The following is a 12624-nucleotide window of genomic DNA, read 5'->3' as shown; positions in this document are numbered from 1 at the left end:
TTCGACTGAAAGCTTTCATTCATACTTTGTGCCGTGCCCCATCGTTATTTCCCGCATGTGTCCATTTGCCATTCATCGGATAATAGATGTGACTGGAGATGGCAACAACAACCTGAAATTGCATTGATATAACACCTTCAACATAGAACTTTGCATCCCAATGTGCTTAACGTAGAGGCGGAAGGGCTAAAAGACTGACAAGCCTAAGAAGGAGGCATGCAGGCACAAGAAATGATTTTACACAAACTGTAAGACATAGGAGCAGAAGCAAGCTATTCAGCCCAGCATGTCTGCTTTGCCATTTAATGAGATCATGACCGACCTGATAATTATCACTTTCCTTGATTCTGTTGCTGATTAAAAACCTGTCCATCTCAGCCTTGCATATGTTTAATGAAGTCATTGTGACATCCCTCTGAGGTAAAGAACTCCATGGATTCACAGTCTCTAAGAGAAGGAACAGGGATCTGATTGCAGCATCAACTCTATTGTTCTGCCTGTCCACCATATTCCTCGTGTTTCTTGTCGATCAAATACCTATCTAATGCAGCCTTTAAAATAAATGCAAATCAAAACTGAATGTGCAACAGAAGCTCAGCAAGTATCTGTGGAGAGGGAGAGAAAGGTAATGTTTCACGTTCAATATTATGTTCTCAACTGATGATATCACTGGACATGTCAGGTGCCAAACAGAAATCTGGCTTGATAGACCATATTTTCTGTTGTTTTTATTCAATATAGGAAGATAGAAGATAGGAGCAGGAGGAGGCCATTTGGCCCTTCGAGCCTGCTCTGCCATTCATCATGATCATGGCTGATCATCCAACTCAGTAGAGTAGCCTAATCCTGTTTTCTTCCCATAACCTTTGATCCCATTTGCCCCAAATGCTATATCTCGCCACCTCTTGAATACATTCAATGTTTTGGCATCAACTCCTTCCTGTGGTAATGAATTCCACAGGCTCACCGCTCTCTGGGTGAAGAAATGTCTCCTCATCTCTGTCCTAAATGGCTTACCTCAAATCCTCAGACTGAATCTCTGGTTCTGGAGACACGCACTATTGTGAACATCCTTCCTGCATCCACTCTGTCGAATCCTGTTAGAATTTTATTTGGCTCTGTGAGATACCCTCTCATTCATCTGAACTCCAGTGAAAACAATCCTAACCTCGTCATTCTCTCCTCATATGTTAGTCCCACCATCCCCGGGAACAGCCTGGGAAACCCTCGCTGCACTCCCTTGAGAGCAAGGGCATCCTTCCTCAGAAAAGGAGACCAAATCTGCACACAATATTCTAGGTGTGGCCTCACCAAGGCCCTGTATAACTGCAACAGCAATTCCCAAATCTACTACAGAAACACAAGCACACAATGTTGCAGATTTGGTTTTAATCATAAAAAAGAAAAGATGAAATGCAGTAAACCAATCATAACAAAATACAGTGCCATCATTCCCACCAGTGTTACAGTATTCACATACCAGAGAGAATTATTTTCTCTTTCACATCCATGGGATCGATTTAACTAGTACTTTCAATTCCTGATCTTAAGTGTTTGGGAGGTTAATTAATTCCTTAATTAGTTACACAGCTGAGCTTAGACTTTCTCAACTTTGAATAATAGCTTCAGGGTTCTAACCAAGCACTTCCGATCAGGAACTTTCAATCTTCTTGTTTGCAATGAAAAAGTTTGATTCCTAGAATTTTGAAAGGTTTCAGAAATTTGACACATGGACACTACTTCTCTTTGAGAAAATTGGGGAAAAGGATTGAGCTGCGAGATCCTGCTGCTGAGAGGATCATCACAACAATTTTGTGAGTGGAAGGTAATGCATCAGAATTCAGTTCATGTTTTTTACAAAATAGGTATTTGTTCTTGCTCTTTAGCCCTAAAACGAGGTTTCAATACAGATCTGGGTGTTCCTTGACACCAACCCTCCAACTTATGACAATTAATTTACCGACTTCTGGGGTTTTACAATAACCTCCAATCTATGACAATAAGCCATCGATTGATGATATTTCACACAAGTGTTAACTTCTGGTAAAGTATTCTCCTCTTACCTATCTTACCGAGCAAGTTCCCCAAGCAGGTGTTCTCAGACAAATCCTATTTCCTGGCATATGCGAAGGAAGTGAGAAGTGTCCCATGTTTACACCTTTTCTGTGGTAGCCCTTGCAACATTCAGCCCAATTCTGGATTAGTGGTGCTGGAAGAGCACAGCAGTTCAGGCAGCATCCAAGTAGCTTCGAAATCGACGTTTCGGGCAAAAGCCCTTCATCAGGAATAAAGGCAGTGAGCCTGAAGCGTGGAGAGATAGGCTAGAGGAGGGTGGGGGTGGGTAGAAAGTAGCATAGAGTACAATGGGTGAGTGGGGGAGGGGATGAAGGTGATAGGTCAGGGAGGAGAGGGTGGAGTGGATAGGTGGAAAAGGAGATAGGCAGGTAGGACAAGTCCAGACAAGTCATGGGGACAGTTACTGAGCTGGAAGTTTAGAACTAGGGTGAGGTGGGGGAAGGGGAAATGAGGAAACTGTTGAAGTCCACATTGATGCCCTGGGGTTGAAGTGTTCCGAGGCGGAAGATGAGGCGTTCTTCCTCCAGGCGTCTGGTGGTGAGGGAGCGGTGGTGAAGGAGGCCCAGGATCTCCATGTCCTTGGCAGAGTGGGAGGGGGAGTTGAAATGTTGGGCCACGGGGCGGTGTGGTTGATTGGTGCGGGTGTCCCGGAGATGTTCCCTAAAGTGCTCTGCTAGGAGGTGCCCAGTCTCCCCAATGTAGAGGACACTGCATTGGGAGCAACGGATACAATAAATGATATTAGTGGATGTGCAAGTAAAACTTTGATGGATGTGGAAGGCTCCTTTAGGGCCTTGGGTAAAGGTGAGGGAGGAGGTGTGGGCGCAGGTTTTACAGTTCCTGCCGTGGCAGGGGAAAGTGCCAGGAATGGAGGGTGGGTTGTTTGGGGGTGTAGACCTGACCAGGTAGTCGCGGAGGGAAAATCTGCTGATGAGAGGAATGTGGGATGAGAGGAATGTGGGATCAGCCATGATCCTATTGAATGGTGGAACAGGTTGAGGGGCTAAATGGCCTACTCCTGTGCCTATGTTTTTATACACACTTCTTTGGATCTCCATAAACCTGGAAAATAGTGGTTTTTTTACATTGTTGACAGAGGGGGAGGAGGGATGTGGAACAGGTGATGGGGATACTTTAAGCAAAGGACAAAGTGAGCGTTAATGGTGGTAAAGGAGGGATTTAACACAAATAGGTAATAACAGTCATTGTGAAAAATTGGAGGTAGGTTGGCTTTGCTGAGGGCAAACTCACGTAAACAAGAGAGTGGGGAGAAGAGGGTGTAATCAAACTTGGAGGACAGTGTTCATGCTTCAAAGTAGTTGAGCTCAATGCTGACTCCCTGAGACTATGAAGCAGAAGATGAGCTGCTGTTCCTGCAGTTTGTTTGGAGCCTCGTTTGTGTCAGGCTTAGGACAGAAATGTTAACATGACAATAAGCTGCATTTTAAACTGACCAGTAACTGGATGGAAATAGAGAACTGCAGATGTTGGAGATCTGAAACAAAGCAGAAATAGCTGGAGAAACTCAGCAGGTCTGGCAGCATTAGTGGAGAAAGAACTGGAATTAACATCTCGAGTCTGTTGATTCGACGGGTGGCATATCGATTCAGAGGTTAACGCTGTGGCCTCACAGTGCCAGGGACCCCACCCTCGAGCGACAGTCTGTGTGGAGTTTGCACTTTCTCTGCATGGGTTAGCTCTGGTTTCCTCCCACAGGCCATGCTATAGTGTGCAGGATAGGTGGGTTAACCATGGGGAATGCAGAGTTACAGGGAGGATGTTGGATTCTGGGGGGAGATGTCCTTCGGACGGTCAGTGCAGATTGGATTGGCTGAATGGCCTGCATCCAAATGGTGGGGATTCTGTGACAATTCATCCAAACTGGTTTTGCAGGTTAAGAAAGCGAAGGAGGAGGAGATTAAGAGTGAGTGCTGAACTTTCTGAGACTGCATGGAATGGTGCGGTGGGGTGGATGAGGGTGGAACTGGGGAGAGGTGTGGTGGCAAGGAATCGTTAGGAGCAGGTGTGGACCAGAGTGTCATGGAGGGAACTGTTCATGCAGGAATACTGACAAGGGAGGAGAGGGGAAGATGTGCTCAGTGGTGGCCCTCACTACAAGTGGCATTTGATGATTCTCTGACCGCAGAGGCAGGTGTAGGTTGGAAAGTGAGGACAAGAGGGAGCCCTAACATTGTTTCGGAAGGGTGAGGAGAGGGCAGGGACAGAGGTGCGAGAATAAGTTGGATATATCTGTCAATGAAGATAGGGGGGGTCCTTAGTGAAGTAAAAAGGAGGTTGTGTCAGAGGCATCCCTGACATTGGAACAAATGCAACAGAGATGGAAAAATGGGGGCAAGGGATGGAACCACGGTGGCACAGTGGTTAGCACTGCTGCTTCACAGCGCCAGAGACCCAGGTTCAATTCCTGCCTCAGGCAACTGTCTGTGTGGAGTTTGCACATTCTCTCTATGGGTTTCCTCCGGGTGCTCCGGTTTCCTCCCACAGTCCAAAAATGTGCAGGTTAGGTGAATTGGCCATGCGAAATTGCCCCTAGTGTGAGGGGAATGGGTCTGGGTGCGTTGCTCTTTGGAGGGTCAGTGTGGACTTTTTGGGCCGAACGGCCTGTTTCCACAGTGTAAGTAATCTAATCTAACCCTTGCAGAGAGTGGGTTGTGAGAAAATGTAGAAACATTTCCCAGTTATAACGACACATTCCTTCTTAATGATGCAGTGTAGTACTTTGGCACATGAAAGAGATGCCAGATTATAGATTTCTTAACAACATCCCAATAATGCATACAATTAAGACTTTTCATCACTTAGCTTCTGAGGAGTATAATTCAATAACTTAAGCCTTATTAATCACATAAATGTGTCAACAAGGTGAAGTCTAACAATTTGGTAATCCAAAGCAGAGCTTCAGAAAGAATGTTCTGACAGCGCAGACACATTGGAAATTCAACGGCTGGATGTGCATATAACTATGGTATCTCAAAGTGGCAGGAAAAGTCAGGAAGTAGAAATAGGAATGAACATTCAGCCGACTGGAAAAGTAACTGGATTGATTGGGACTATATTCTCTAGGGTTTAGAAGAAGGAAGATCTCATAGAAACCTACAAGGTTTCTGGACTAAGGAGTGGACACGATAAATGCAGGACATTCCTGACGACCATGGAATCCAGAACCAGGGGGTGTCACAGTCTAAGGATACAGTCATAGGCCAGTTAGGACTGAGATGAGGAGAAATGTCTTCACCCAGAGAGTGGTGAGCCTGTGGAATTCTCTGCCAGAGAAATCATGTGGGGCCAGAAGAACTAGGGCATGGCCTTCGAGCACGGTTTATAGGAGAATGAAGATGAGGAGAAACTTCTTCAGCCAGAGAGTGGTGAATCATTGGAACTCATTGCCACAGAAGGCTGTCGAGGCTAGGTCATTGAGAGCATTTAAAACAGAGATAAATAGGTTCTTGATTGTTAAGGGGATCAAAGATTACAGGGAGAAGGTTGGAGAATGGTGTTGAGAAACATATCAGTTATCATTGAATAGTATAGCAGACTCGATGGGCTGAATGGCCTAATTTCTGCTCCTAGATCTTATAGTCTAAAACATTGAGTGTTTTCAAAAAAGAGTTGGATATAGTTCTTAGGGCTAAAGGGATCAAAGGGTACAGGGAGAACGGCATTGAGTTGGATGATCAGCCAATGAATGGTGGAACAGGCTCAAAAGGCAGAATGGCCTACATCTGTGCTGATTTTCTTTGTTTCTGTGAAGTCCACTCCACCATTTCACACAACTATGACTGTTGTTGGGTTTCAACTCCACTTTCCTGTACACTCCCCATATCCTATCCATGAGAGACCAATATCTAATGTTTGTATGCATTCGGCAATGGAGCATCCATAGCCCTCATAGCTCGATTCTAAAGATTCATAATGTTTTGAATGTTATAACTTCTCATCTCCATCCTCAATAATCAGCCTTTATCCAGACTCTGCACCTCAATGTCTTAAGTTCCTTGATTCATGCAAACTATTTCCAGGTGTCTATAGTGTCAAAGCCTTTTGGATTTTTGTGATTTTGTTGAGATTGTCTCCCACTCTCCCAAACTGCAGAGGATAGAGGGCATATTTACTCAGCCTCTCACAGAGGGCAAGCCTCTCAAGCCAACGACCCATTTAGTCAATCTTCACTGCACTTCTACAAATACGTGTATATCATTCCTTAAATATGGAAACCAAAACTGCGCACATTATTCCAGTTGTGGTCTCACCCAAGCCCTGTACAATTAAATAATTCTTTATGCCTGTAGTTTAACTCCCTTGTTCATAAGACAAAAGTACAGTTGCCTTCCTAATTGCTCACTGTGCCTCCATTCCAATGTTGAGAGAAGGACATGAGATGGATTGTCAACATCAGCTGGGAAGGCAGGTGTGTTGCCATTGGCCTCCCTCAAGCAGCCAATAGCAACAGTGTCAAGACCATGACCATCTGAGACCAGCTCTACTGGGCTGGCCACCTGCTGGGCTGAGGATGCTTGGGTTCCCACTGCCAAAGCAATTCATCTTCACCCAGCTCAAGGAAGGCACTCGATTGAGAGGAGAACCAAGGAAAGACTCAAAGACTTCCTAAAGGCTTCCATCAAGAAATGCAACATAGATATTAACGCATGGGAGACCCTCATTCAGAAAAGACTGACTCCTGTATGAAGGGACACAATTCTTCAAGAACATCCGTCAGCAAGAGAAAGTATGGAAAAGGAATTCCAATCATGTCAAGGTCAAGGACCAATTCCATCTCCTCGAAACTCCCACTAAGTGTGTGTTTGGCGATGAGATTCTAGGATTATGCTCATCACCGACAGAACCCATGAGCAGCGACATGGAATTTCCTCAGTGGACAGTCATTCTCATTAAGGTAAAAACAATGACTGCAGATGCTGAAAACCAAATACTGGATTAGTGGTGCTGGAAGAGCACAGCAGTTCAGGCAGCATCCAACGAGCAGCGAAATTCTCATTATTGAGTGAGTGCCTCATACAAGCAGAGTTCAGTGTCTTCAATCATCAACATTTACATCACCTTTTTTAATAAGTGGATTCTGCTTCTCTATTCTTACAAGGTGCAGATTGTGGGCTGCACGATGTAACTCCAGTCCTGCCCACTGTTCTCCTCAGCTCCTGTCGTGGTCTGTTTTGCAACTCTGCATTTCAATCCCCTTGTCATTTTGATGATCAACTATGTTTATTGCACTCACTGCACACAACATTCATCAAGCAAGGCCCACAAGGGGCTAGTACTCCCTGCTGTAATCTAGTTATGAAGCAGATTTACCAGAATGGTGAATATACAATAACATCATCATTGTCTGCAGACAGAATGCAAGCAAGGCTCCTCAGTGCTTCCTGACAACTTTGGAAAGGATTTTACAAATGTTGTTCATAAAGATACACATTTGGTGTCATACTGCTCATCTCCTTCTTATTCTGCTGAGGTATTCATTTGAAATTATTGAAAAAAATGCACTATGCACCATTTGGGGAGCATCCGACTGGGTTGTCAGTGAACACTCAAAAGAAACTAAAGTAGTCCACTTTGCCCCTCGGGCCTGCCCTGTCATTCAATATGATCATTACTGAGCTGATTTTAACCTCAGTTCAACCTTCCTACATGTCCCTGATAATCTTCCAACCCGATGGCCATCGTGAATCAACCTCCCTCTTCCTTCAAACAATTTAATTATTCTGACTCCACTGCCTTTTGGGGAAAGAATTTCCAAAACATAGGCAAATTCTGGAAGACTTTGCGGTCGCCTATTCTCGTCTCATCATTGTTCCTGGAACAATTTACTACTTAGCAGATATCCAATGAAAGACCAGAACCCCTTGCGCCCAGGTCCTCTTTAAAAGGCTGCTGTGCACCTGGGCAAGTGTTGGCAAACTGACATTGCCCCTAAATGACAGTGCAATTGCACAGCAGCCACACTGTCCATGACACAGATCCATCAGGGTTGGAATTCCCTCTCACACACAACCATGTTCTTTTATGTTAAAGGGTTAAAATACCAGGCCACACAGTTTCCTGTCATTAGCTACATCACATCTAAATACCCTCTGCAAGTCATTGTCACTTAGTGCCCAGTGTAGACCTGCATCTTGTCATTGTCTAACAGAGGAAACATCACATACCAGCAAGCAGTCAGACAATTCCAAACCCTCCCAGGATGGCATTAATCACAAATCCTCTAAGCAATTATGACTCGCTCGCATTCATTGTTCAGACCATTGAGAATAGCAGTCGGGATGTCATATTGCGGTTATACAGGACGTTGGTGAGGCCACTTCTGGAGTACTGTGTACAGTTCTGGTCGCCCTGTTACAGGAAGATATTATTAAATTGGAGAGGGTTCAGAAAAGATTTACCATCACGTTACCAGGACTAGAGGGTTTGAGTGATAATGAAAGGCTGGGATGTTTTTCACTGGAGTGTAAGATATTAAGGGGTAACCTTACTGAGGTTTAGAAAACCATGAAGGACATAGATAAGGTGAAGAGCGATGGTCCTTTCCATAGATTGGTCAAGTTCAAAACTAGATGGCTTAATTTTAAGGTGGGAGGAGAAAGATTTAAGAGGAACCCAAGGGATGACTTTTACACATAGAAAATGGTTCACATGTGGAATGAACTGCTGATGAGGTGGTAGATTCAGGTACAGTTCCAACGTTTACAAGACGTTTAGACTTTGAGGTGCCAGTGTTGGACTGGGTGGACATGTTTAAAAATCACATGACACCAGGTTATATTTATTTGGAAGCTAAGCTGAGGAAAGCTAAGACATTCGGAGAGGTACCTGGATAGGAAAGATTTAGAGACATAGGCCAAGTGCAGGCAAGTGGTTTTGGAGGTTGGTTGCAGACAGTGATTGAGCTAAAATCATCAATTACCCACTCTGAGTTCCAGCCCAAGAATCCTCAGCCTTTACTTTGCTCGGTGCACTTGGTGGATAGGAGGCTGTGTGATGATGAGGCAAGAGCTGTAGTTCATGATTTCACAAGCAATGATCCATCATAATAGGCAACTCGTTGTTGCTCAGTGACAGTCTCGGCTCCAGTTCAGCAGTCATAGGAAAGATGTGGTGAGTTGCTCCTAGTGTTGAGGGAGGTTTCCTGTCTGATTCAACCACACAAACTTGTCATAGCCCACATTGTTCAGGCCCCTAAAGATTCTGCTCAATGCACCTATCATCGATTGTTCCCAAAACTCCATATGCTTCATTGACATCTGTTTAGGGAAGAGATTCGGCTGTCCTTACCTGATCTGGCCTACATGTGATTCCAGACCCACAGCAATGCAGCTGAATCATACCTGCCCCCTGAACTTGCCCCAGTACACCATTCAGTTCAAGGCCCATTGGGAACAAGCAAGAAATTCGGGCCTTGTTAGTACTGCCTACTGTCCATTGATGAATCAAAAACAAGAAACTTAGGACAATCAGTCTTCCCTCGACATAGATCTCAGTCCCCACTCATTTTCGTCTAATAAGTACCACAATGTTTCAGGGAGAAAGTGAGGACTGCAGATGCTGGAGATCAGAGCTGAAAATGTGTTGCTGGAAAAGCGCAGCAGGTCAGGCAGCATCCAAGGAGCAGGAGAATCGACGTTTCGGGCATGAGCCCTTCTTCAGGAATCAGGATTCCTGAAGAAGGGCTCATGCCCGAAACGTCAATTCTCCTGCTCCTTGGATGCTGCCTGATCTGCTGCACTTTTCCAGCAACACATTTTCAGCCACAATGTTTCAGGCCAATGATCTTTCATTAGAATTTGTTGAACCCCTTGAACTCTCTGCATCAAAGCAATGTGGCGTTGCCTTCCTTACATGGGATTGGCTCACCATGCCCTTGTCAAAGACAATTATCATCTGGAGGTAAAAGCAAATTACTGCTGGTGCTGGAATCTGAAACCAAAAAAGAGAAAATGCTGGAAAATCTCAGCAAGTCTGGCAGCATCTGTAAGGAGAGAAAAGAGCTGACATTTCGAGTCTAACTGACCCTTTGTCAAAGCGCTTTGACAAGCTTTGACAAAGGGTCAGTTAGACTCGAAATGTCAGCTTTTTTCTCTCCTTACAGATGCTGCCAGACCTGCTGAGATTTTCCAGCATTTTCTCTTTTTTGGTATCATCTGGAGGTCTTGCTAGCAACACTTACATTCAATGAGTGCACTGCAGAGTTGGTTGAATCTCACGATGTTTCTGATTACCCCTCCATGAAAAGGGGTGAGTAACCTTTGTGTAATGCTTTGTGAAATCTCAAGATTTCATGAAAGGTGTCTCCAAGAATGAACTACATTTGAGATACAATTACAGTTGGAACATTGGCAGTGAACCTGTAAGCAGGGAGGTCTTATGAGAAAGATAGCAAATGCCTGAATTTGTGGATAACATCTTCCTGGTGGTTAAGGGATTGGTGATGATAGACACCAAGTCCAAAATTGCACTTTTTACCTTTTTCTCAGAACATATTTTATTTATCTCACACTGGGTTCAATATAGACCTCGGCTCACTTCAGCCTACGCATGCAGCCATTATGACATCCTGAATTTAGCTCAGATACAGTCATTTGGAAATGGAGACTAGCCAAGAGCCTTAGAAGTAGATTTTATTACAAATTTTACAATCTTGTTTTCCCCCAGCTTTTGTTTTTAGTGTCAGTGCTGGAGCAGGAAGAAACCAAAGGGGAGAAAATCTGGATTCTTCGAAATGGACCAAAATTCAAAGGAAAACAATTATTATTTTGAACCATCACTGCAGCTAAAAGGCAACGAAGCAAGGAACCAAAAGGATAAAGTTACAGCATTTTTAACAGCCTCAGTATCAGACCCAAAGTAATTAAACTCAGAACGAAATAAGTTTTTCTCAAATTACACAGATGTTTTACTGGCCTTGGGAGATGTGGTGAATCCCAGAGGCCAATAGCACAGCTTGTTTTCTCTCATATCCCTGTCACTTTACAGGTTGTCTTGTATAAGGAATACTTTAGCCCAGGAATAACAGGCAAAGGTGTGGTGATTGGCACTGCCAACATCTCTAACCGTAAGGTAACATTTGAGCATACAGAGAACACATAGACAAGGAATAAGAAAAGTCTAGTTGGCCCTTTGAGATGGGTCCACTATTCAACAAGATTATGCTTGGTAAAAACAATGACTGCAGATGCTGGAAACCACATTCTGGATTAGTGGTGCTGGAAGAGCACAGCAGTTCAGGCAGCATCCAAGGAGCTTCGAAATCGACATTTCGGGCAAAAGCCCTTCATCAGGAATAAAGGCAGTGAGTCTGAAGCATGAAGAGGTAAGCTAGAGGAGGGTGGGGATGGGGAGAAAGTAGTACAGAGTACAATGTGTGAGTGGGGAAGGGGATGAAGGTGATAGGTCAGGGAAGAGCTTCAGGGCAGAGGAAATGCAAGATTATGCTCGTTCTGATTTTAACCTCAGCTTTCAACCATGAAGGAGCAGTGCTATGAAAGCTTGCGATTTCAAATAAACCCGTTGGATTATAACCAGGTATCGTGTGACTTCACCTCTTGGTCCACGCTTGTCCAACACCGGCACCTCAACATCATGATTTTAACCTCAGCTGTACATATCTCCGATAAGTTTCCATCTTTTTGGCCATCGAGAATATATCTACCTCGACCTTTAAAAAGTATTTAATGAGTCTGCATCCATTGCCTTGGAGGAAGGCAATTCTCAAAACTCACAAACTTCTGAGAGAAAAAAAATGTTTTTCCAACTCTGTCTTAACTGGGACCCCCCTTATTTTTAAAACTATCACCCCTAGCGCTAGATTCCTTGGCCAATAGGTTGAGGACCCAATGGACATTGCATTATGAAAGGATTAATTAGCAACATTGTGGTGTGAGATTCTTTGAGGAAGAGTGATCATAATATGGTAGAATTCTTCATTAAGCTGGAGAGTTACACAACTAAATCTGAAACTATTGTCCTGAATTTAAGGAAGTTAATCCTGATGCCATGAGGCTGATGAAGGATATTCAAGGGGTTGACAGTGGACAGGCAATAGTAGATACTTAAAGAACATATGGATGAACTTCAACAATTGTCTCAACCATGGTTAACAAGGGAAATCAGGAACAGCGTTAACATCAAAGAGGAAGCATATAAATTGTCTGGAGAAAGCAGCAAACCTGAGGACTGGGAGAAATCTAAAATTTAGGAGAGGAGGACAAAAGTTTTAATTCAGAAAGGGAAGATTGAATATGAAAACATAAAAATCTGACTTCAAAAGCTTCTATAGATAGGTGATGAGAAAAAGACTGGTGAAGACGAATGTAGGTCCCTTGCAGTTAGAGTCAGGTGAATTCATAATGGACAACAAAGAGATGGTAGATCAAGTGGGCAAATATTTTGGAACTGTCTTCATTAAGGAGGACACAAATCACCTTTCGGTAAAGCTAGGGGACAGAGGGTCAGGCATGAAGTTTCAACTGAAGGAAATCATTATTAGTCAGGAAATGGTAGTGGGGAAATTGATGG

The sequence above is a fragment of the Chiloscyllium punctatum genome, chromosome 7 (assembly GCF_047496795.1).
Source record: "Chiloscyllium punctatum isolate Juve2018m chromosome 7, sChiPun1.3, whole genome shotgun sequence".
Lineage (NCBI taxonomy): Eukaryota > Metazoa > Chordata > Chondrichthyes > Orectolobiformes > Hemiscylliidae > Chiloscyllium > Chiloscyllium punctatum.
This window is presented reverse-complemented; position numbering follows the sequence as displayed.